The 27,059-nt window shown below is 43.0% G+C and overlaps 2 long non-coding RNA genes across 2 annotated transcripts in view; one reads left to right on the top strand and one right to left on the bottom strand.

Moving 5' to 3' along the window:
• LOC142011972 (uncharacterized) overlaps nucleotides 1-23,859 on the top strand; it is a 32,911-nt gene extending 9,052 nt beyond the window's left edge. Inside the window, exons 3-5 of the long non-coding RNA XR_012645235.1 lie at nucleotides 11,322-11,455; nucleotides 23,296-23,398; nucleotides 23,769-23,859. This is a non-coding gene — a long non-coding RNA (uncharacterized LOC142011972). The remainder of the gene's footprint in view (nucleotides 1-11,321; nucleotides 11,456-23,295; nucleotides 23,399-23,768) is intronic.
• LOC142011971 (uncharacterized) lies at nucleotides 17,497-21,661 on the bottom strand. The gene is made up of 3 exons (XR_012645234.1): nucleotides 21,522-21,661; nucleotides 18,719-18,817; nucleotides 17,497-18,605 (listed from the first exon to the last, which is right to left on the bottom strand). It is a non-coding gene; the product is annotated as an uncharacterized LOC142011971 (long non-coding RNA).
• Nucleotides 23,860-27,059: the final 3,200 nt, after the last annotated feature.

Here is a 27,059-nt window from a genome sequence, read left to right as displayed (position 1 = left end):
TCACCTGGCAATGAGGGGAGGAGGGCTGTGAAGGATCAGGGAGATTTAGTTTTTCCTTCCCCTGCTAGCAATGCAAGTGCCCAACCTCCAGACACTTTGCTATCAGTGGATATCCACAGATGTGGATATGCCAGGCTCTAATTGATTAGTATTCCATTGCAGCACTTACATTATAGTGCAGCACAGCTATTCTGATTCACATAAGATGTCTAGTTTCAATGCTGCATATGGCTATTATATTTTCAGGTCCTTTTTGCTCATGTTGGAAATTGTCTTAATGAGGTTTATACATCTCATGCTGCTTCATATAAAACTAATATCCTGACCAGCAGTCTGTTGCTTGGTAAAATAATACAGGCTCAGATGTTCACTTCCTACAGTCTGTCACAAACATGCATAGGAGTTGCTGCTTTGGCAAGATTAGGGTTGCGTTCACAGCTGCTATATTACCACATTTTAACTAATTTTCCCAATACTTAATGAAGCATATGAGGTAGAACACCTTAGCTACGTCTACACGTGTATGCTACATCGAAATAGCTTATTTCAATGTAGCGACATCGAAATAAGCTATTTCGATGAATAGCATCTACACGTCCTCCAGGGCTGGTGCCATCGACGTTCAACGTCGACGTTGGGCAGCACCACATCGAAGTAGGCACTGGAGGGGAGCATCTACACGCCAAAGTGGCCCACATCGAAATAAGGGTGCCAGGGACAGCTGCAGACAGGGTCACAGGGCAGACTAGCACTTCCGGGGCAACAGCTAGCCGCTCCCTTAAAGGGCCCCTCCCAGAAACACTCAGCCTGCACAGCACGCGGTCTGCAGAGCCACAGGCACGCACACCCTGTCGAGGCAGTATGGACCCCAAGCAGCAGCAGCAGCAGCAGCCAGAGGTCCACCCACCCGCCCCTGCAGGAGCAGTGCTTGCCCTGCTCAGTACTATGCAGGAGGCAGCTGACCACCTCCTATTCGCAGAAAAGGAGCTGCCCCCAGGGGAAGAGGAAGCAACCCCAGACCTTGCTGCCCTCCGACCCCTCCCCCCTGCCGCACACGCTGCCAGCTGTGGAGCTACCCCATGAGCACCGACTGGTGGGAGCGGCTGGTGCTCAGCGAGTGGGACAACGAGCGCTGGCTCCAGAACTTTCGCATGAGCCAGCAGACATTCCTGGAGCTCTGCCAGTGGCTCACCCCCGCACTGAGGCACCAGGACACCTCCATGCGGCGTGCCCTCAGCGTCGAGAAACAGGTCGGCATCACTGTCTGGAAGCTGGCTGCTCCAGACAGCTACAGATCCGTGGGGCAGAAGTTTGGCGTGGGCAAGGCCACCGTCGGGCCTGTCCTCGTGGAGGTAAGAGGACCCGGGGGGGGGGCTCTGCGGGGGGAGCCCTGGGGTGGAGAGCAGCCCTGGGGGAGGGCAGCCCTGGGGTGGAGGGCCAGACACACCCTGCACACCCCTCACTGGTGCTCTCCCATGTCCTTCCCCTGCAGGTCGTCCGCGCCATCAATGCCCTGCTCCTCCACAGGCTCGTGCGGCTTGGGGACCCAGATGCCGCCATCACGGGCTTTGCCAGCCTGGGCTTCCCAAATTGCTTTGGGGCTCTGGATGGGACCCATATCCCCATCTGTGCTCCAGAGCACAGCGGAGGACGCTTCCTGAACAAGAAGGGCTACCATTCGGTGGTCCTCCAGGCCTTGGTGGACAGCCGGGGCAGCTTCCTGGACATTTATGTTCGGTGGCCTGGCAGCACCCACGACGCCCGGGTGTTCAGGAATTCAGGCCTGTGCCTCTGGCTGGAGGCGGGGACCTACATCCCCCAGTGGGAGATCCCTGTGGGGGACACCACCATGCCCCTCTGCGTTGTCGCAGACACGGCGTACCCCCTCCGGCCCTGGCTCATGCACCCTTACACGGGCCATCTCTTAGCCAGCCAGGAGCGGTTCAACACGCAGTTGAACCATGCGTGCCAGGTGGTTGAGCGCAGTTTTGGCCGCCTCAAAGGGCGCTGGAGGTGTCTCCTCACCCGATTGGATGCAGGCCCCACCAACTTCCCCCAGGTTGTGGGCGCGTGCAGCGCACTCTACAACCTGGTCGAGAGCAAGGGGGAGGCATTCTTCCAGGGCTGGGCTGTGGAGGCTGTCAGGGCTGACCTGCAGCCACCCACTGCCCCCCGAGGGGATCCAGGTCCGGGAGGCCCTGCAGGCCCATTTCGACCAGGCCGCAGGGTGAACGCTGGCAGGCCCCCCACTGCACCCCCCCATCCTCCACAACACTCCCTGCCCCCACACCGACACCACAGAGCACCCAAGAGCACACACACACACACTTTTCTTGCAAATAAAAATGGACCTGTTGTTTTTGAAACCAAAAAACAGTGAAATCTCTTATTATTAATACTACAAATATATATATATAGTAGAACAAAAGGGGGGAACTATTTACATGGTGGGGCAGGTACTATAAAAGAACAGGAGTCTAACACAAACTATATACAAATATATGATGGGGGATATGTACAAAGTGGGAGTGGGGGCCACGTCCTCGGCCCCGCACTCCTCTACTGTACGGCGCCCGGGGTTGGAGGGCGCGACCCTCGCCTCGGCCTGAGCCCTGGCCGAGACTGGGTGCGGGCCGGGCGAACCGGCAGGTATGGCCGGCGGGTGTCAGCAGCCCCAGGTCCCCCTCAGCGGAAGGCCCCAGGGTGGCAGACGGCGGTGGGACGGCGGTCGGAGCAGCGGGTGGAGCGGCAGGCAGGGCGGGCAGAGCAGCGGGCAGCACGGCATGGAGGGTCAGGTATTCCGCTATGCACTTTTACGTGCGCATGAAGGCCCTCCATGCCTCCTGGCACCAGGCCAGCACTCGCTCCTGGAGCTCCAGCCACCGCTCCTCCACCCTCAGGCGCCACTCCAACACCTCCAGCTGATGCCGGAGGGTTGCGAGCAGCTGAGGGTCTGTGGCCGTCCTCGGGATGTGGCTCCGCCGTCGGCCCCGTCCTGGGGCTGGTTGGTGCTCCACCGAGGGGCTGGCCTACAGCGATGGCCCCAGTGGGCTCTCCGGGACCACGGAGACTTCGCCGATGCTCTCCAGGCCCTCCGATGATGCAGCTGCGGAACACGGGGGGAAGAAGAGTGGAGACAGCCGTTAGTGTGGGCCCCAAGCCGTGGCCCTTGTCCCCCTACCCCTCTGCTGCTGGTTCCCCATCCCCGGGAGATGCTGCTGCTGCTGCTGCTGGGTGTCCCAACCCCTCCCCCCCCGGGGGACCCTAGGTTCCGCTCCCCCCATCCCCAGGGATGGGGCATGGCGTTGTCCTACTGGGGGGGAGGGGCTGATGCACTCTTCTGAGGGACATGCCACTGCTGTCCTTGGGGCCATGGTCATCTGGGCATGTGGAGGGCCCTGGTCATGTCTCTTGTCCCCGCCCCTTAACCCCAGGGGTGTGCACCGGGGGGGTACATACCTGGCGGTCCACTCCCACGGTCGGGGGACACCCTCTGGGTGGATGCGCTGCTGGAGCTCCGGGATGGGATGGTGATCCGCAGCTCCCTGTCGCTGGAGGAGGATTCCCCCTCCTCCTCCTCCGGTGTCCCAGGGGTGGGCTCCTGGGGTGGCCCCTGGGGTGCGGGGCTTGCCTCCGTGGCGGACTCCGTCTCCGGGGCCTGCTGGGGCTGGTCGCCCGAGGTGTCAAGAGTGGCCGGGGGGGAGGAGGTGTACCGGGGGCCCAGGATGGACCTAAGCTCCCTGTAAAAGGGGCAAGTGGTGGGGGCGGCCCCAGATTGGCTGGCCGCATCCCGGGCCCAGGCGTAACCCTGCCGCAGCTCCTTAACCTTACTCCTGATGTGGTCAGGAGTGCGGGCAGGGTGACCCCGGGCAGCCAGGCCCTCGGCCAGCCGAGCAAACGCATCCACGTTCCGCCTCTTGCTCCCCATTACCTGGAGCACCTCCTCCTCACCCCAGAGCCCCAGCAGGTCCCGGATCTCGGCCTCCATCCAGGAGGGGCTCCACTGCCTCTTCCCAGACTGGCTGGCTGTCTGGGAGCCCTGATTCCCCTTGGGGGGGTGCCCTGGGGGCGCTTCGGGGGCTGGCGGGCGGCCATTGCAGTGGGGGTGGTGGCTTGGGGCTGCAGGGAGGCATGCAGGCTGGCCGCGTGGCAGTGCTGCCGCCTGCACGCGCTCTCAGCTTCCTGCACAGGAAGGCAGAGGGCAGGGAGTTTTAAGGGGCCGCTGCACGCGGCGACCATAGAGCTCAGGGGCTGGAGAGCTAGTAATGCGGCCCCACAAGATCGTAAACTTTTAACATTATTATGTGATTTATATACATTAACTATATTATATATTTTGTACGCGGCCCAAGACTATCGTCACTCAATGTGGCCCAGGCAAGCCAAAAGGTTGGACACCCATGCTGTAGAGGTTCTAGGTTCAAGTTTGTCTGTGGGCAATTACACTTCCATTGAAGCTAATGGGAATTTTGCCCTTTAGTTCAATGGCAGCAGGGCTGAAGGGGCTATAAAGAGCAACTATTGGAAAATATAATTTAAAAAGTGTTTTGCTGTGTTCAAAACTGAATAGTTAGGAATTACAAAGGCACTTTGATTTGCTTATAGCCCTAATCTTAAACAAAACCTATATAATTAGTAAGGAAGATAAACTCATTATTTCTTCTCCTTACGATTTTTTTTTGCACTGATCTTAAAGAACCTGCACTTAAGTCTGAAGGGCTTCCTCGCATCAGATCAGTGTCATCCTGGTTCTAAATAAACTGCTACCATTAAAAACTGACCTGACACAAAAACATTTTAAATTAAACATCCCTCTCTCTATATTCAAAATCAAGTTGTAAGAATGTCTTAAAAGTTCAGCTCTGAATAAGTACACCTTACACTAATTCCAGAGGTGGTGCCAAATAGATTTATAAAGAATGGCTGAAATCTTCAATTTGTGAATTTAGAAGGCTCTCACTGATTTTTTTAATTGAAAGTCAGAGGCACATGTCAAAAAAGATGTTAGTTTTATATTGTATGTTTTGCAGCTATTAAAATGCAGCCACCTGCGATCAACTGTTTAATAATGCACAGCAACATTAGAAAAATTATATATAATATATTGTCGTATTTAAAACTTCTCATAGCTTGGTAATGAATACTATTAATGTATAATAATTCAGGTCAGAAAATGGAGAACAAACTATTCCTAGGGGAAATTTTAGGGAGGCAGAAAATAATTATCCACTCTAAGAATTGGTGTGTGGGTAATTCACATATGTGAATGAATTATTTTTTTCTATGAAGCCTGGTTCCAAGACCTTTAGTTCAGTCTGAGAGGTTCACAATAGCTCAACTAGAAGTTATTACAAGGTCTTGAAACCTGCAGTGTAGTTTCATGTGTTAGTTATTTTTAAAATATATATTCAAAATAAATTAATTACATTGTAATCACACAGAGTGACACACCTCTTGGGGTGAACTGACACAGGGATAAAATAGGGATTGTCAGGGAAGTGGCAGCTGTTTATTTGCATGTGATACGTCTGTAAGCCTCTCTGTGAGGTCAATTTATAACAACAGGCTAAGGGTAAAGCTGCACCAAACATCCCATGTAACTGGTGCAGGGGCAGCAGCTCCAAGAATTGAATGGTAATTCTGCAAGAGATTTACATTCTTGGGTTGGTGGCTGCATTTTTACCTCACATTTCACTTGTCTAGAGCCTAAACTATTGTGTTTTGTGGGAGTGGAATGAATTTTGGCCACAATGCGTAATTAGTTGGAACCAAGTCTTTATTTTACAAGTAAAAATACTATTTTGTGGGTGAAATTATACACTTATCTAGGATATGCACTGTAAAGATTTCACTCAGTGCACTGACTTAATGTGCCATAGGTGTATGTGCACTAGGTTGAAAGTAGCACATTACTTAATACTCATTCCAAATAAAGACCATTTTTAAAGTGCTAAACAGTCAAAGCAATATAAATACAATTAAGGACTAAATAAAGCTTTAATGATTCTAGGTTGAAGCGACTACTCATAGAGCTGTGCAATTCTGTCTTTCCAGTGTTTAAATATATATTTATCTCTGGGACACCTGGCACTGGCCACTGTCGGAAGACAGGGTGTTGGCCTAGATGGTCCTTTGGTCTGACCCAGTATGGCCATTCTCATGTTCCCATATGTGTGTGTGCATCAGAGGTGAAAGTGGGCCGGTACGGTATATGGGTAAAAACCAGCCACTGGTACCCACCCATACACTGCTGATGTTCAAGTGCTGCTATTGCAGCACTTCATGTCAGTGTCTCTTTTGCTTTCCCCTACTGGCAGCCTGACCAGCTGGGGGCAGGAGCAAAAGGAACAGCTACCCCAGGCCCTGCCAACATTAAAGGGTCTGGGTTTCCCGGCTGCTGCCCCAGTTTAAAGAGTCCTAGGCTCTTCTAATCACTGCCAGAGACCTGGAGGTCCTGGCTGCCGCCACAGCCCTAAGACTCCTGGCCAGTGTGACGGTAGCACCAGCCACTTCCACCCAAGGCCCCACCTCTTTTGGGGGCTCAGAGTCACCCGCGTCACCTTGCCAAGGAACCTGGTGTACTGGTAAGTCCTGGCAATTATTTTCACCCTGTTGTGTTTGTAATTTTCCCATCATCATCATCATCATCTGTTCCAAAAACAGAGCCATGGCCTGGTATTATCACTCAGCTCATGTGGTTCCTTAGAACTACAGGATGTTGACGGGCATTGCATGAAGCTCTGTTCAGAGATTTGCTAGGGCTAATCGTATTCACATTTGGGTCCTTCCTCAGGTCCTGCTTGTTCTTGTTATCGCCAGTCTATGCTACGCTGCCTCTCACTGTATTTACACAGCATGCAGAGTGTTTGTATGAGGTTAGTGCCTGGAGGATGTCATTCTGAATTAAGTAAGTTATCTATGATACATCTACTTTTGATAGCAATATATGGGGAATCACATTTTTAATGGAAGAAGAATGCTGTGCAAATACACTGGTTAAAAATTCTCACATATTATGTACACAAAACAGCTGAATTAAGCAAAGTCTGACAAACTGTGTCTTTGTATATTGTCAAATCCCATAAAATTAGTAGTGACATTAACATACGTAAAAAAAATCAATGACCATGCTGCCGCATAGCTCAATAAAGTGTTTGGAAATGATACACAGTAAACTAAAGGGGAAACCAGTGAAGTTTTATTAATGCATTGCTGAGGAGGAGCAATATCTGCATCAGAGATACAGCTTTTAAGCACCTATGACGATTGATCTCTAATGCCACATGCATGACTTTCTTTAACACAGATGTGCATATTTACATGATTAGCTGTAGTAAAAAGAGATGGAGGATTATAGTGGTAAAATAGAGGATACTATGGTGCCTAAGAAGAAAATCCCTGAGGCCTTTATCTGTGGCTCACTCTTGATTGTTTTAATACATAACTCACTACTCAGCTGTTAGTGTTTTGCTTCTGAAAGGCTGCTGAAGTGGGTCTTTAAACAGGGGAAAGTGAACATCAGTTATTCCCTATTCTCTCTTTTTAAGGACAGTTATGTTGAAAGGATCATTATTTTTTTCCAAAGACTGAGGTCTCTCCTGTAAAGAGCTCTTCTTTATATGGGCAATTTGGAAAATTATCCTCCTTTTCAAAATAAAATAAAAATTCTACATGCCAAGAAATAAAAATAAAACCAATGTCCTGAAAAAAATAAAACTAATCCCAATGTTAATGGCAATCAAGGTACTGCAGCTGAAGCTGTTTAAGCAGTCAGGTGTGCTTGTTCTGATGGTTGAAATCAGCAGCATATCTGCTATATTTTTAATTTGTGGGTTTTTTTCCACATCAAGCACTATTTTATTTTATTTTATTTTATTTTATTTTATTGTGCTCCTTGTATTCAGTAGTTGCTAAAGATTGCATTTCAAAATAAATCACTTGCGTCTTGAGCTAGGAAGTATTGACATTGGTGGGAGATGCATGTGTTTAGCACCTGGCAAGACCAGACTTGACATGAAGGTTAGTGAGTCAAATTATTTTCTGTTGCACAAATAAAACTCTGTTGAAGCCATTAGAATTTGTATAAGATTAAATGAGAAGAAATTTTGTTTTGTGTCCCTTGTCTCTGTATCTATCTCTGAATATATGCCATATCAGTACATATTTCTGTGGTCAGTGTTTGCTTTCTTCTCTGCATCTTCCTCCAAGTACACCAGTACAAAAAAGGCTTTTACCATAGGCCTGTTCTTAGTATCCAAGCAGGCTAATAATTAAGAGGTGGAATTTTTGAAAGCACTTTGCTTTGTCTTAGTTTTGTTTGTATTCATTTCAAGGGAGATGTGAGCAATTTTATAAAATTCCATACTAACATGCAATTTTTGTACAGTAACAATAATTATATATTAGAGCTATAATGCATAAGAAGTATCTTTCCCTCCCAAACAGAACTCTGTGGATTGCTGCAAATACAAATAGTGATGTGTTTTCGCATATAAAATGATAAAACAAAATATGAAGTTAGAACAACAAACAGACTTTTGATGTCTGACTTTTGATACATTTCTACACTACTTGGCTGCCTGAAATGCTTGTGCTACAATGGACAGTAAAAGTAAAATTTAATTAGTCTGTTGATTCTGACTTTGTATAAAGCAATCACTTTCACTATTACAATATTTTGTCTCCAGTACTAAGACTGCAGTGTGTGTTAGGTTTAATGTTGATGTATTTCAGTGATGCATTTTATATACACCATGGCTTTTGAAATTGCATCTGATGGCCAGTGGATATTGAAAACAGACCTTGTCTACATCAGTAAATTGAATAGAAGAGCAACTCGGGTCATTACCTAAAGTAAGGTATTTTGGACTCTTGATTATGTACTGTAATGCCCATGTTGCATAGAGCATAGTAAAAATGCAGAACGAATACATATTTTGAAAGTATAGGAAAAACACAGCATTTTTAGTTAGCTGCATCTAACATGAAGATGTACAATATAAGAAGAAAGATGAAGATGAAGAAATACAGTATGGCCGTGTCTACACTAGCCCCAAACTTCGAAATGGCCATGCAAATGGCCATTTTGAAGTTTACTAATGAAGCGCTGAAATACATATTCAGCGCCTCATTGGCATGCGGGCGGCTGCGGCACTTCGAAATTGACGCAGCTTACCGCCGCGCGGCTCCTCCAGATGGGGCTCCTTTTCGAAAGGACCCCAGCTACTTCGAAGTCCCTCTATTCCTATGAGCAGATGGGAATAAGGGAACTTCGAAGTAGGCGGGGTCCTTTCAAAAAAGAGCCCCATCTGGATGAGCCGCGCAGCAACGAGCCGCATCAATTTCGAAGTGCTGCGGCCGCCCACATGCTAATGAGGCGCTCAATATGTATTGCAGCGCTTCATTAGGAAACTTCAAAATGGCCATTTGCATGGCCATTTCGAAGTTTGGGGCTAGTGTAGACATAGCCTATAAGATTGCTAGATAGTCAAGTTAGTGTATGAAACAAACATGAATCATCTCCAAAGGCTATAGTAGTAAAATTGTGCCCAAGAACAGCATAGTTCAGCTTTGTGGTATATTGACTGAATTCAGCCAATGTGCACAATAAAAGGAACACATTTCAGGCCATTTTACTATAAGGATTTTGTTTTAAACCTGTTGTCCTTGCAGCCAATCAAGCTGCATTTCATTTCAGGGAAGACTGGGGGGTTGCCTTCTGTAGGACTTACCTCATTTTACAAGTAATTGGGGGAGTCTAGTTGAATCAGTCTTATTGGGAGTGGGGCAGGGATCAAACAGCCCATAAAGGTAGGGGAGAGAGGCCAAAAATGTGCCTTCCATATTCCTTCGCTACTGGATCTACCATTGGAAATTAAGTCCATGTTGGAATGGGGAATGTAAGGGTTTCAGGCCCACTTTCCCTCACCAAGAGCAGTTATTCTGGTGGATTACGGGGAGCTGGGAGGTGAATAATAGACTATTGTGGTCACTTGTCCAACACTCATACTTGGTGGTGGGACAAATATTTAAACAAAGGATATGCCTGAGGACAAGCAGAGGCTCTGCAGAGCTTTAGCTGTTGAACTAGATAGGCTAAAACCCTTGTGTTTTCTGATGCAGAACATAGGAGAGGTCATCCTGTTAGAATTCTGAAGCTGTCAGAATGGATCACCATAACTGCATTACAGAGTGTTACGCTGTCAAAGGAGTAACGCCTTTTGACAAACTTAGCATGTCTGTATTCGGCAGCATTTGTAGCTTGTGTCCCAATTATGGACATACAGTCTTTGATTAACACATTCAGCAGGCGTTACACAATGTCTGCTGCATCCAAGAAGGATACAAATATAGGAGGGCAGTCCTACAGTCCTGGTTACAATGAGACTGTGAGTCCCACCCCCTGGGATAACAGCTTGGGAGTCACCTACGGTGTCAACACATCCAAGCTGTTCTTGGAGATGTGTTTCATGTGCCCATTACATGATGCCCCCTGCTTTCCTGATGCAGAAGAGTCGGCCATCAATTCTGGTGTGAGGGAACTGAAGAAGAGAATGAGTGATTTTTGCTCTTCATACCCTCACTTTCGAGTACAAGGGATATGATAGGTGAGGCTGCCCATAATGCACATGGATTTTTTTCCCCTCATAGAGTCCTGCTGGTTTCAGTGGGCATCTTAAGAGTAAGGCTTTGTGTGTTCATGTCTCATTGAGTGTGGTGGCCCAATATAACAGATGATTGTTTACATTTACCCAAATTCAGACCTGTTTTCGGCAGGTCAAGTCTACTGAAGCAAGGAGCTACATATTTACATGAGGTCTCTTTTTGACCAGTCCTTTCATGATCCACTTTAATTTTCATGTCTGTCTTCACTGCTATTTTTACTGCTTCCTAACTGGTTTTCTCAGTCTTTTTTTTACTATGTTTGATACTACTCAGCTCGTTGAATTTTGAATATACTATACTTAATTTTTAATTAGCTCAGTGTGCTGACTTTTCTCATTCACGTGCATGCTCTTGTATTTCTAAATCTCAACCCCTTTGTCGTGAAAAAAAAAAATTTGTCCTACCTTTAGCCTTGGGAACATTCCACTGTACCAGAAATAAGAAATTATAAATTAAATTTGTGACTAAAACCAAAAGCCAAGTAACTTTTACATTGTCATGTTGAGTTTAGCCATGTAGTTCAATTTGTCAAAATGACTTGTGTGTGCCAAATATTCAAATCTGGGAATAAAAATGAAATTGTTTTGTCATTTTCTTTTCTCATATACTGGTGACTGTGTTGTGTTCTTAACCTAAAACCTTCTGTGCCATTTTAGAGACAGCAGTTGAAATTGGACATGGATTCTGCAGCCATAAAGGCATGCATATGGCAGAACTTTATAAAATGAGCTTGGATATGTAAATATGGTTCCAGAACTGCTCCAGTTTCATTTACAAATAGTGGACTCTAGTAAGTATTTTTTCTTTCGTTTTACTATTATTCAATATATACCATACAGAGCTGTTCAACTGTGGTGAAGATATTTGGGTTTGCGCTGGAGCATGGACTCTGGACACCCACCCACCCCATCCCCTTGCTGTGAGGAGGGAGTGTTGTTAATTGCAATGTAGACAAACCCTGAGTCCAGTTCCTTGGTGTCACAGACAATCACATCTCGTTCATAAACTTAACCAGGTTGCATCTTCAATCTAGTTAGATTGTTTGTCCTTCTTTTTTTTTTTTTTGTTGCAAGGCTGTACCCAAACTGTACTGCTCTGATTGCTAGAAAGCATTGTTTAGTGTTTAGTGCATTGGCTTTGTAAGCTCAAGGGTATGAGCTCAATCCTTGAGAAGAGCCTTTCAAAGTCCTGGGGCAAGTTAGATTTTTTTTTAAAAATCTGTGAAGGATGACTATAGGTCTTGCTGTGAGTGCAGGTAACTGGATTTGATGACCTCTTGAGGTCCCTTCCAGCTCTGTGAGATTATGTATAATCCACATATACACAACTCCCCCATGATTTATTTATAGAGAGCAGTCATATCCCCTCTCAGCCTTTGCCCTGCTAAGCTAAACAAGTCAAGCACTTTTAGTCTTCTCTCCTAAAATGGGCTTTCTCTAGTAGCCCTTCTCTTCACCTGTTCCAGTTTGCATTCATCTTTTTTGAACATGAGCGATCAGAGTTCTAGTATTCCAGATAAGATTTTACAAGTGCTTTGTGCAACTACATTAATACTTTCCAATTGTGACTGGAAATACCTCACCAGACATATCCTAAGATCACATTTGCCTCTTTCATGCTTGTATCGCATTGCTGGCTCATAATCATCCTGGGATCAATTGACATAACCAAGTCTTTCTCATCTGTTTCCAACTGATATGTCCCCTCACATAACTGAAATGCATGTTAGTTCCTAAGTGTATGACCTTGCACTTTGTGCTATAAGGCCTCTAGGTCATTCAGTTCTTCCTGTATAATTATCCATTTAATTTGTACCATGTTAATTTTTTATCATTATTGTGTTTTAATCAAAATGCTATCCAGTACTAAGTCAAACCTGTTGCCAAAGTCACAGTATATATGTTAGCACTTAATTTGACAACCAAATGTGTAATCTCACCTTAAAGTATATCAAGCTAGTTGACGGGATCTGTTTTCCATAAACCCATGTTGATTTATGTTAATTTTCATTCTTAATTAATGGAGTCCTGCATCAATTGTTCCTTTATCTTACACAGGATCAATAGCAGGCTGAAAGACTTACATTTACCTAGGTCATCTCATTTACTTGGGAACTTAGTCTTCTGTAATGACACAACTTTCAGTAGTACGTATCTCTCTAATAATATTAAAGATAGCTCCTATCCAAATTCAAATCAAGACCTCTGGGTCCACTATAGTTGTGCAATAGAACCTCTTATAAAATCCTTCTCTGAAGAGATTTTGACCACATGACAGGGCACACACCTTGACCCTCCGATTTTGACCCCTTGTTCTCTCCTTGCAGTGAATCAAGACACATCAGTCTGAAGCAGTACCCATGCTCGCTGTTCATGATCAGCTTTCCCACCACCGGTTCCCAACTACATACAGGCCTTACAACTGCTTGGCTTACCACAGCTCTGGCCAACAACAGGCTTGGAGGCTCCAACTTCCCTCTGAGCATACCCTGACCTTCTCCTCTTTGTCTCCATCCCCCCGCCCTCTTTCTTCTCACTTCCATCCAGCCTTATAACTCCTGCTAATGAGGCTGGCATGTATGGTTGGGAACTCAACCTCTCCTTTTCTACTGTCTTCATCTTTGCTTTGTTGTCTAAGGTTTAGCTCTCCCATCCCCTGGGGACTTGCATCTTCCTGCTCACTGGGGCCAAGTGGCATAGGGTGACTGCTCTCTTTCTACTGGTGGCTCCCCTCCCACAACCTCCTTCCTCCTTTGGGAAGGAGTCCCAATCTGTTCCCAATACCACAGAGTAGAGTTACCCCTTTACCATCCCACCTGTTGCCAGGCAAACCTGCCCCCTACCTCTATGGAGCAGTGCCTTCAAACCCCATGGATGAACTCTAGCATCATTCTCACCCTGGGGATAAACCCCGGTGGCGTTACCAGTCCTCTCTAATTGAAGGAGTGGACCAAGGGCATGTCCACACAGGCCCCCTCTCCCTCCTCACTTCCTTCCAGCCTTATAGCTCCTGCTATTGAAGCTGGCATGTGCACTCAGCAAGCAAACATAGGGTTGTTCACCCATTCCCAGTCCTTTCTCTCTGAGTGGGGCTGGAGTTGGAGGAGCTGGTTAAGGGCTTATAAGATACCATGGATACATTAATTTGCAAGGGTCTAGACTATATTAATCTGCAATTTCTGTTGTTTTCTCTGCAATGAGATAAGTAGTCATCCAGTTTTGCACCAACTCTTTTCTCTCTCACCATAGCAACACAAGTAAAATAATCTGACCTTGTTGCAGAAGAGTGGCTTTGTCACTGAGGAACATTGTATTGTTTAAAATAAACAGCAGCTGGCATTTATATCACCTTATTTAATGGCTCTGATGTCTTCAGAGCTGAAGGAACCTTGGTCCAGAAACTAATATTCCCCACCTCACCTCCCACCCTGCTTTCTATCATCAGTTGTTTTGCTTTTTTGCAATCCAGTTGTGAGCTTCAGAAAAATGAAGGAGAATGTTTTATATATTAACTTTCAAAACAACAAAATTAATTCTGCATTGAAGTTTTGAAAATCTTTCTTTTTATGTTTAAAATATAAAGTTACATTTTCAACAGCAGTCATAATTTGTAGAGGTCTCATTGAGCTCACAGTTAGCTATTCAACATACCCTATGTAATGGCAAAGTTCTCTGAATTCATGTGTGTACCCCAATTCAGTGAAGTATTGTACTTAAGCACATGCTAAACTACATGTGTGAGTATTCCCATTAAGATAAATACATGGAGGTAGGCATGTGTTTTAAATACACTGCTGAACTGGGACTATTCAATATGACAAAGGTACAGTTTTAACAGGATCCTTAGGCTGGAATTTCCCCTTCTTCCTACCTGGTGATAGGAAGAAAACTGGTGGGGGGGTCCTTTCGGAAGGTCCCATCTCCACTGGCGGCATACGATGCGAAAAGTGCACTTTTGAGTCGCCGCAGCCAACATTATGCTAATGAGGTGCTGCATATTCATTGCAGCACACATTTGAAGGAAGAAAACTAAAATTAAAAGTGAAATAAAACTGGCCTAACTAACGTGGGCTTGGAGTGGCTTCATAAAAGAGGAAAATCGGAGATGAAAATGGAGAATTTTAAACTGAATGGACCCAATCCTTTGCATTTATAGCAAGATCATCTGAGCTCCCTTTATGTCTCATTTGCAATGAGAAATTTGCCAACAACAAAAAATCTTCCTTGCTATGGTGCTCACTTCTGTCCTGCCTTAAGGTGGTACGGGTGGTACTCCTCATCCTTACCCCTCCCAGTGCTTCCTGTGCGCTGCTGAACAGCTGACCGCAGTGGGCAGCAAGCACAGGGAGAGGGGAATGAGGAGATCAGTGGGTGGGTAGGAGGGCTGAGGGAAAGAGAGAGGAGAGCTGATCTGTGTGGCTGGGAGTGGGAACTAAGCACCCACTATTTTTTTCCCTTGTGTGCTGCAGCTCCAGAGCATCCACAGAGTCAGCACCAATGGTACCTCGGATTCCAAAAAGGGACTGTCCCTTAAAACTTCTATTCCTTCAGTGCCCCAGTAAGTGCAGATTCTCCCCCCAAAATTCCCTCAGCCAGTATTGAGAAGGGAACCTCTTCACCTTTAACAAACCATCAGTCCCACAAATTGAAGTCTGTACTATTTGGGCCCTTGAACTTGAAGCTTAGCACCCCCATACCATCTGAAGGCAGCACAGAAGTGAGCACCATAGCAAGGGTGATTCACAACAGCCATCTTCTTCCCTGGAGCAGGAGAAACCTAAGAAGGGGAAGCCAAGTCAACCCCAGTACCAATGGCCAGCACTAGTAATGGTCCCTCTCATCTCTATTAAGGATACCAGTACTTGTATCAAGACTCCCCCAGTACAGAACTTAATATTTATATCCAGGTCTTTGGTGTCCCTGTGGCTTTAACATTAACCACAAATCAAGAGTTCCGGCAACAATCATGGTGCCAGTGTTACTGGTGCTGGCTTCTCTACTGCTTAGCAAATATGTCACCCGCCGTACTCACATTTCTATTCATGAATGATTGTTTCTTTATATATAAATAGGCATAAACCCCTCCAATCTGACAGAGAGCAGAAGTATTTCATTTGAACAGTAACATCAACTTGCCCAAGATCCCACAGGAAATGTGTGGCAGAGAAGGAAACTGAGCCCAAGTCTCCCAAATCCAAGGCCAACATCCAGTTCCAAACTTTATCCAAAGTATGGGTATGTTTGGAGACAGGGTTTAGGCTAGGGCTGTTTTTATAGATATATCAAATTTTATTGTGCTGAACAATGAGTCTAACTCTCATTAAAATCAAGGGAGTTAGGTGCCTTAGGACTTCTAAAAATCTGGTCCTCTGTGCCATACTTTTCCCAACTACATAATGGGGGTAATATCGCCCCACTCCCTCAATGGGGTGGTGTGAGGATAAATATATGTAAGACTGTGAGGGGCTCAGATACTAGAGAGTGGAAGCATACAAGTACCTTTGAATGGCTGAAATATCTAGCTGGGAGGAAGTGAGGCCAGAGGAAGTGGGAATTAGCTGCCACTTTGAAATCTGTACTCGTAATTATTGAATTGTCTCTCCCCACACATTTACACACAACATGCCTCTGGACACAATGAGCTCAATCTGTCCCTGATACAATATGATGTAGCTGACTTCAACAGAAGAATGCCAGGGTTTAATTTGGTCCAGTTTCATCAACAAAGGTTTGATAATGCTTCTGTGTCAATCAACCCCCTGACTTCAATACAGGTTGAACCTCTCTAGTCCAGCACTCTCTAACCCAACAACATCCATGGTCCAGCATGATTTTAGTTAACCAGATATCTACTTATCATGGGTGTGACCAAGTTTCCCATGGTCCCATAAAGTTTATTTACAGCCACCTGTCCTGGCTCCCAGTGTTCTATGCAGTTATTTAGCTCTAATTTACCCTTAAATATCTTTTAGGAGCCCAGTAAGTAGTGGAAGTGTTGGTAATGTGCTAGACAATATTTACTTTCTGTAGTTCTGCAAATGCTCTGGTTTGGCACCAGTCAGGTCCCATGGATGCTAGACCAGAGTGGGTCTATCTGTACCAGCACGATTGGACTCTCTGTAGGCAGGTGTTAGAGATATAGTAGCCTGTCCACTTGAGGGCAGGAAATCATTAAAGAACTAAAACAATTTCAAGGGTATACTGTAATGGAGAACCTTCTTCGGAATACGCTTCTTTCCAAAATCCACAATTTATATAGGTACTCAGATACTACAGTAATGGATTTTAAATAAGAACCTAAGTGGATTTTTCATTCATTTCATACTTGGAGACATGGATTTGATTTGGTCTAAACATTTGCTAGTGAGATTTGTTTTTTGTCTAAGCTTCTGTCAATTTTAATCAGTAAAATAAGAGTTTATATTGCCTATTCCTTAATTCCTCAAAGTCAACATGAACCAATGCAAATTCTGCCTTGGCCATATAGTATTGTTCTTCTTTCTGTTGTGTCATTATCTGGGAACTCCATCATACACCAGGACCTCTTTTGTTAATATTATACAAAAAGAATAAAAAGTCACTACCAGTCCCCTTAAAAAGCTTATGAATCCCTTTTTGTAATGCAGCTGAATTGATGTTTGTAATATGAGGGTTTGGGGAAGCTGCTTTTTCTAATTATTTTATCTTTTCTATAAAGATGACCAATTTTCCCCAAGAGTCACTTGGCAAATATGCATTTTTGCCCTTTAGCAGAGAAGAATGAGGTGTTCAGGAGCCATCTGGTGGGAACCTTATGAATGTCAGTCACATAATTTAGGATCATGAATTAGTGCAGGGTTTAGCAAACTTTTTACATCATCCCCCTTCCCCTCCCAACCTGTTTAATGCAATCGAAACTGACAATAGTTTAGGTTATGTTCATATGAAAAAAAACTTTTGGCATATGTAAGAAAATAAGTATGTAGAATGTAAAAACTTGTTTAATAAATATGTAGAATGTAAAAACTTTATAATATACATGCATAAAAACAGTAACATAGGTCAACATTTTAATGAGATCAGAGAGCCTGAGATCCAACAGCTGATTATGCTGTGCAAAGTTACAAAATTTCATGCCCCTCAGAGAGAGCCCACCCACCGCTTTCCACACCCAAGTTAGCGCACAACAAAATTGTCCCATGCAAGTTTGTCAGATAACAGTGACAATACCTTTGATCTGATGAAGGTGGTGTTAGTGGGGATCTATTCTACATGGAGTACCACTAATTTGCAGCCATTTGCAGATGTGGAACTCTAATTCTTGAAACATATAATCAAAATCTGCATGGGAATAGGTATCACAAACAGCAGCTAAATTATTAAAATCTTTCTCTGGAAGGTAAGGGATTGGTCATGCAGAGAGAATGTTTCAGTTTACCTGATCCCTATTTGTGTAACTACAGTGGAAAAATATAGGGAACTTTTAAAATGTGAGCTTTTTGATGATGTAACTATATAATAATTATTTACCACTCTCCCTTTCCTTTCACACCTGTGCTCATACATTTATGTTCAAAGATTGAATGGCCACTTCTCTGGGCAGGAAGCAGTAAAGACTTGAAGGTATCCAACTCAGTTTCAGTTTGAATATTTCATTCCTAAAGTAATGCTTTTCAGAGTTTAAATAAAGGGCCAAATTCTGTTCTCCACTATGCCAGTAAAACCCCAATCAAGTTGTAGGAATTGATCTGTGATAAAATAAGTGAGAGTAGGCTCTGACCTAAGATATTTCTGCCATGTGGTTTATAGTGAAGTCAGAAACTCTTTCATAGTATTTTAATTTCACATTGTAAAATGTATTAGTTGGATCATAAGAATACCTCTTACAACATACTTTCTGGCAAAGAGATTCAGCATTAAGACATGATGATTAAACTTCCTAGGAAGGGATGAAATGTAAACCTACAGAGAGAAAGAGAAATACAGGGATGAGTTTACTGGAGTGTAGCAAGTGTGGGTTTGGAGGAAAGCAAAACAGATTGCATTCTTGGAGGAGGAGACTAGTTGGCTTTTACCTTGTCATGAAGTTTTGGAGAGCGCAAATGGGAACTTCAGTAGAAAAGTTTTTCACTCTGCAGCTATGCAGAAATGTTTTCATCAGGCCTGGGCTGAAACTGAGCAAAAGGAAAAGAGATTGTGCTTAGCTAAAGTTCTATTCCATTGCGGTTAGTCATTTTAAAATTCATGAATCTGTTGAGTCCGTGCATTTTACAGCATTCTTTCTAGAAGACTATTATGTGAGTGTCACAATTGTAGCTCAGAAGCCAATACGTCTGATTATAGCCTACAGGGCTACACTGCTTGCTTGCCTAAAGATATTTATATGTTTTATTATAGTTTATAGGTTTATATCAAAGTAATCTGGCTGTAATGCAGGAGACCTACAGGCCATATCCTGTACGTTAAGCTAAGGCAAGTTAGTATTTTTGTTTGGGACCTTTCACCCAGATAACACAGTTATCTTACATATGCTTGGGATCTTTCACCCAGACAGCAAAAGATAACTTGCATATGTTAGGGACCTTACACCTAGATAGATGGTGATAAGATAGAATGACTTTTCATGGTATCGGGGCTTCCAATAGTAGCCTCAAGTTAACAAGTACATGAAGAACCAAAATAACATAGAGCTAACACAGGTAATAATGTAGGTCAGAATGATCTAATATCATGAATATGTGTACACAAGTCATCAGTACATACAAATGTATGTGTCTATCCTACGGCATAAGTTCACCCCAATAGTTTGTGGGAGAGGAAGTTAAATTTGGGCATAGAAGCACAGCCCAGGATCCTATGCTTATAAACAGGCTACCCAGAGCTTTTGATTAGAAGAATAATAGAAGTAGAAGAAGAGAAGAGAAGAGAAGAGAAGAGGGAAGGAGAGAGAGAAAAATGAATTTCAAGAAAAGCTAGGAGTCGAGATTAGTCTCTAAACTTCGTCTTTTCAACTTTATTTTTATAATAGTTTCTTAGTTTAATCTAGATTATGGTCAGTCAGTTAAGTAAACTAAGTTAGCTTTAATAAGATTTGATCATTAGCCTTTTCACCTCTCAGTAGGGGACTAAGAATCCTGTACCTGAACTGCTGTACCAGAGGCAAGGTGCATCCTTCATCTCTTATCAACAGGTTATCAGGACGAAGAGTGAGTGTATTAACCAATGTTTTTAGAAAAAAATATAATATGCATCTTAGACTAATAATACTGCATTCAAAACTCTGATTTATTTACTACTCAGACTGCTATCTGATTTTAATTCTATATATTTTAACAAAGCCTAAAATTAACTTTGTCTCAATGTGAAATTTTGTCACACCCTGAAGGTCCCTGGTATAATGTGTATAGTCTGATTCCAGGATAAGAAACTTATCTTCTGATTAGTTCAACTGGTTAGCCTGCAACTCAAATCCTTAAAATTAATAATACTTACAATCCTTAAATTGGGCTACATGATGCAAAGCTACACCAGTTCATATTAAAAACACTTTACATTTTGGGGTTCTCTGAGGGTTTTGGACATTCTCATTGTCACCAAAATACCTCATGGCACATGAAGGGAAAGCTAAATCAGGGTTTGTTTGTTTTTTCCAGATATCCCAGCAGATTTGTAAATTCTATTTTCCTCTTACTGGCTTGGGTTTGTTTCTTTTTTTTAAGGGGGTAGGAATTAGTAATCCATAAAAGACACAGGCATTTAATACATGTGGCATATGTATCTTCTCCAGCTGGCAGCTGGATAGAACACTAGGCTTTCATCACTAGCTGATAGATATGACATTCATTTCCACTAGAGGTCACTACATGCAAATGATTACTTGTCCTCATTTTAATATCAATTACTTCTGTTGGTTTACAGGAGAAAATTCGTAGCACACTTAACAATTCAAGAGGTTAATGAGGCCCAGTAGAGATGACAAAGTGGGTTTTTCCCACAAAAGATCATGACCTCATAAATTTGTTAGTCTCTAAGGTGCCAAAGGACTGCTCTGCACACTAACACAGCTACCCCTCTGAGACAATTAACTGGTAAGCATACCAGTAAGCACAAGGCTTTTACTTACTGATTAACCAGCCCTTGACAGCTGACAGATCTCAAACAGTAGTTGTTCATGGGGAATCATTATCAAACATGAGTGTTTCTAGTGTGGTTCCACTGGGATCAGTAGTAGGTGTGATAGTCAACATTTTGACCTGGAAGTAAATATAAAAGCACCAAGGATAAAATTTGCTGATTGCACAAACTTGGTGGCATGGTAAATAATGATGAGAATGGAACAGTCTGGATCACTTGGTAACTTGTATCGGAGGGGTAGCCGTGTTAGTCTGGATCTGTAACAGCAACAAAGGGTCCTGTGGCACCTTATAGACTAACAGAACAGTTTTGAGCATGCATGACCTCATGCTCAAAACTTTTCTGTTAGTCTATAAGGTGCCACAGGACCCTTTGTTGGTAACTTGTGTCCATTAAATAAATTGTGTCTGTACATCTAGGAACAAGGAATACAAACTATACTGTGGCAGGGTTCATGCAATTCCTGGGCCCCAATCCTCTGTTCAGGCCATAGTCCTGCAGTGTGGAGCCCGGTTGCCCCTGCTGAAGGTTCAGTCTTTGGTTCCAAGTCCCAAAGTGCATCAGGAAGGAGACCCACCTGGCTCAAACAGGCTCAGTCCTCAGTCCCCTCAGCCTTTGGCTGAGCCCTCAGGGTACCTGCAGGAGCTGCTCCGTGCCTCAGCTGTCTCTGGGGTGAATATCAGGTCTCTGGACTGCTCTCTAACTTCCTCCTTACTTGTTTGAATCTCCAACCTCCTTACCTACCTTCTCTTACATATGCCAGCTGATTCCTGGGAACAGTGTAGAGGCGGGCACTGAGCTTTCCTGCCCCACTGTAGAGGGGCACAGGGCAGGTTTTGATGCTCTTTTCTTCTTCTCCATCTCTCCTCATCTGCACTGCAGCGGAACTTCTCACATTGTGCCACTCCCTCACAGATTATCATTCTCCACAGAGGACAGTATTGGGTAAGGTTCTCTCAAGTGTCAACACCAATGCTGCACTTTGTGTGCTTTCAGCCTGTCCTTATATTGCGTTCTCTGGCCCCCAACGCTCCTCTGTCCTTCCTCCAACTCAGAAAACAGAATCTATTTTGGGAGGCACAGATCAGACATCTGAACTTCGTGACCAGTCCAACAAAGTTTTTGATGAATGATAATGGCTTCAATGCTGCTCATGTTTGACTCTTCCAGGATGCTAGTGTTTGTGAGCCTGCCCTGCCAAGAGATATTTAGAATTCTCCTGAGGCAGCGTTCATGATATTGTTCAAGTGCCTTCAGATTACACTTGTGCATTATCTAGGTTTCACCTACGTACAGTAGTGTTGGAATGACCACTGCATGGTATACAAGGAGCTTACTAAAGACCCGAAGAGGGCGAGGACGTTGCCTCCAGAGGAAGCTCTGTCATATTGTCTTAGCACTGGTATTGCACTATCTATAGACTGCAAGACTAATTAGGGACTTCCATCCAAGGAATGCTACAGAGAGAGAGTGCAGACACACGCACACTTGATTAAGAGGCACCCATGAGAGGTGAGTGCACCACATTTGGGTCCCATTCCTGGTTGGCCCCTAGGCACTAATAATAATAATACCTAAACTCAGTAGTTCAAGAGGTGTGCTAGAGCCCTACATTCCTGATCCTATTCCCACTACACTAATTTTATGCTGGTGTAATGCCAAGGAAGTCAGTGGAATTTTACTGGTGTCCATGCTGTTAGACCAGTTTAGAGTCAGACCTAAGCTCTGGATTGAATGGGAGAGATCGTTCAGCTATCACAAGATTTATTTCTCTCGGTGCATTGCCTCGCATAATACTCCCGATGTTGCACACAGTGTGCATGTGCCACATGGCAATTTCTGAATCCTTACCAATTGCACAGCAATCAACCTCTAACTAATGCTTCATGAAAATATTTATCAGCTTCTAGAAACTGTTCCAGTCAGAGTACACAGGGTTTGTACATAACCTGACTGATAAAATGCAACGAGAAATTGGTTAAAACATGGACTAATAGAAGAGATCACTATATAAGTGTATGGTGTATTTGAATAGAATAGAAGGGAAATAGGTCAGAATAAATACTGTTCTCTTGATTAAACTGTTAAAATTATCACTAAGAATTTCTTCCTCAGAGGAACTGTAAGATGTTTTCATTGAGGCTGGGGAATTACTTTCTTCTCTGCTATAGTGACCCAGAGCTGGTTCCATTTCAGCTGTGGTGGAGGTAGATAATTGTGGGAGAACCTGTTTATTATTTTTAATCACTAAATGACTACATTATATAAACTTGCAGTATTATAGTTGTTTACTGTGATATCATCTCATTATTTTTGTATGCAAAACTTTCCTCTAAGGTCATGGTGTCCAACACGCTAGCCACTAACCACATGTGACTATTTAGCTGGTTAAGTGTGGGTAGTTGGCTTGAGCAATAACTATATTTCAGGATAATGTGGCTAGTTCACTATAGTGCCTACTGCTTGAGAACTGGTTGGACACCACAGCTCTAATGCTGGTGCTCACTTTGGATTACAGATGCTCCAGTAGAAAATAAGAATTTCAAAGACTGCTCCACATTCTACAGCCAAAGTGGGGGATGAGCACTGGCCCCAATGTAGACAATTAACGTTATCTTCAGGTGAGTCTGTTATTTCCTCTATTCCCAGAATTCACCAATACATGTATACTAAGAAGCAATTTACTTCTGCCTGTATGCCAAGTATACCATATATAAGTTCAAGCAATGATTTGTATTACTGTCTCCCATATCTTGATTAAACAGTCTTTAAAAGAACTGGCCAGAATCAATTAGCTCTGACTCTCACTATAAACAGTATTTGTGAAAGCAATTTTGTTCCTGCACAAAATGACATGGAGTGGCTCAGTTATGGGATCCTTTGTTCTTGTTGCTATGGGATTTTGTATAAGCACAGTAAATGTCTGAAATTGAAAGGGCTTGTAATCAAAATTATTGCAATATTCTCTGATTATTTTTGTCTTCTCTACAGATGTGATTGGCAGCTACACTACTGCAAAATCTGACAGCAGCAAATGCAAACCAATTATGAGTAATAAAACATATTGGGGCAGTAAAGCCACTGTAGTTGTCAATGGAAGTTTATACCCTGGGTGAATTTGGTTCATGTTCAAATGGTATTTTCAGCATTTTATATGGAATTTTAGCTGGTTATTTCTGTAGAAGTTAGTGAGACAAACACAGCAGTCAGGTAAATTAATGTAAATGTACATATTAGATATAAACTTATCATGGAGTGTATTGTGTACTGAATAGTTAAGTGCAATGATTGGGAGTTATTGCATGCTGTAAAGACAATATGCAGCCTCAAAGGCAGAGGGAGTGACATGCCATGGGTGAATAAAACCTTGAGGATGATACAGGCATAAGTAACAGAGGAAGACTTCATTTTCATTTTACACCTTTGTGCTAGTTGTTTTTAATGCTATCACCCTCACTTCAGCATGAAGGTTAAACTTGCTGAGTACACCCACTGAGTGTCAGATCGATTGTTCTGTATAGAACTATATCTTAACACAAGTATAAATTGGTGGGGGAAAGCAGATTGCAGTAACAGGATTCATTAAATCTAAATAAAACCAGACTTCCAGCCAAAGGAAGCAACTGAACAAATAACACAATACATGCATTTAAGTCCCTGATAAACACTTCAATAGATTCAGACTGCAAAAAAGTCACTTTCTTAAAAACAACCCTGTTGCTCTAAAATGTCATGTTCATTCGGAGTAATTAGAATTTTAACTGCATGGCTGCTGCAATAAGCACACTTCTCAATTTGCCTCTGAGCTAAAGAAAGAAATAATATTGGCATGACTTCCAAATGCTCAGGAAAAAGTGGATTCCAGAAACCATCATACCTTCATCTCTGGGCAAGACACAGGGAGGGACTTCATTTATGTGCCTTTAGAGATTTTTTTTTCCAAAAATTGGAGTCAAAACTTTGGCTCCGAAATTGAAGATATATTTATTATAGCTCTCCTTGACCTGCTGGATGCACAGAATTTGAAAATCAGGATTTTTCCTTAGCTGTGTCCTATTTCTGAAAATCCTGGCCAATATTCACATTTGTTAATGGTTCTTAAAGTCCTCTGAAGAGTAAAAAATGCCTGTATAAACTGCTAAATATTATTACAATAAAACTTAATTTAGTCCTACCATAGCAGTAACACCATGGTACAGTTATAAAGACACCACTTTTTATACACTTTGAACCCTATAGTCTTCTGTTTCCATGAAGTTTTATGTCATAGTATTACACCATGTCATTAACCATAAATCCTATGCAGATCTAGGAGCTACTTAGTGGTATTCTCCCTCTCCCCCACCTCCCCACTTCCTCATCCCCCAGGATGCCGTTTATCTTACAAAATAGAACTTCGATAAAATATGCCCAAAAGGCAAGAGATTAGACCATAAAATGCTTTAGGGGAATTGTTTAGTTTCTTCTGAAGAGCAGGAAAAACTGAAATTGGTTAATCAACCTGGATTCAATTGTCTTCAATAAAAAGTTCAAATTTTCTCAGACCGCATTGCCAGTTGCTCCTGAAATTAACTAATTTATGTCAAGTTGTGAACCTTTTTAAAACTCTCAGTGGAACTAACTTACCTTTTTTATTTTTGTGATTCACCAGTACTGAAATATTAGTAGATAAACACAAAGTATTATTATTAGTATAACACTGACTTCCAAGATTCCACTGGTATCTTACAGAAGCTGTAGGGGAATCATTGTAATGCTAATTACTTTCTAAGATTCTCTACTATATATAGAATAAAATTATAGGCACCATGGATGGAGTTTGTGATCTTCATATAAGTACTACTCTTTCTAGAGATGACTTGTCTATGCTCTGTCTGCCCTAGTTTTATCCCATCTACTATTAAGTTCTACAAAATAGCTGCTGTCAGGAGTGCCAAAACACAAGGACTAAATCCGCCTACTAGATTTAAAAAACAGGCTGGATGTCAGGGGTGTTGTTTATATGGTCAGTAGCAATTCAAAAGCGAAATTGTGTGTAAAATATCACAGATGTAACAAGCACAGTGATAAATTACAGAGAAAAATGTTAGGGATATGAAGCACACCCCAGAAAAATTACTCATACTATCTTACTATTAGCACACTGATTTATATACAGAGAAAGGGAGAGAGAAAGTTATTGGGCTTCTGTTCATTGTATTACAAAAGCTAAAATATTAAAATTTAATCAACTTACATCATGAAAAATAATTCCATAGTGAGCGGAACAGTTTCATTTTTGAAAATGACATTCATAGCCATGCATTTTGAAACATACAAATATTTCAAAATGTACCTCATTTTCAATATATATGACATTTTCTTCTCGGTAGATGATATTTATTTAACATTTATTGCATCTGTTCATTTTAAAAAAAAATCAATTAACATTAGAACATGGGAATGGCCATATTGGGTCAGATCAATAGTCTATCGAGTCCAGGAGTCTGTCTTCCGACAGGAGCCAGTGGAAATTGCTACAGAAAAATTGAACAGGCACTTAAAGAGTAATCCATCCTCTGTAGTCCAGTCCCAGCTTATGGCAGAGGTTTAGGGACACCCCCGTACAGACGTGCATGGCTGGACATCTTGGGTAATAGCCATTGCTGGACCTATCCTCAGACTTCTATTTTTTTACCCACTTATACTTTTGGCCTTCGCAACATCCCATGGCAATATGTTCTAGGGGTTGAGAGGATTTGTGTGAATGTCTTATGTGTGTTTTTAAACCTGCTGCCCATTAACTTCATTGGGTGACCCCTGCTTCTAGAGGTAAGTGAAGGGAAGTATTACAATTCCCTATTTAGTCCCTCCACACCATTCCTGATTTTAGTCCTCTCATAACACCCCAATCATTTATTTTATAAACTGAAGGCACCCTGTCTTCTTTATCTCTCCCCTCATTGGGAAGCTGTTCCATCTCCCTAATATTCCTGTACCTTTCCAAATTCTAATATAACTCTTCTGACATGGGTCCTACATGCAGTATTCAAGATGTGGCTTTCTATGCATTCATATAGTGGCATACGGGTATTATTTGTCTTATCTACCTCCTTCCTAATGGTTCTTAACAACATGTTAGTTTTTTGACTGCCACTCCACACTGAGCAGATGTTTCTCTAGAACTATACACAATGACTCTGAGATCTTTTTCTGGAGTGGTAACAAATAATTTAGACACCATCACATTGTAGGTAGAGTTGGGATTTTTTCCAATATTCATTACTTTCCATTTATCAACAT

This window comes from Carettochelys insculpta, chromosome 4 (genome assembly GCF_033958435.1).
Source record: "Carettochelys insculpta isolate YL-2023 chromosome 4, ASM3395843v1, whole genome shotgun sequence".
Taxonomy (NCBI): Eukaryota; Metazoa; Chordata; order Testudines; family Carettochelyidae; genus Carettochelys; species Carettochelys insculpta.
The sequence above is the reverse complement of the archived record's forward strand: the minus strand, read 5'-3'. Positions and strand labels throughout refer to the sequence as shown.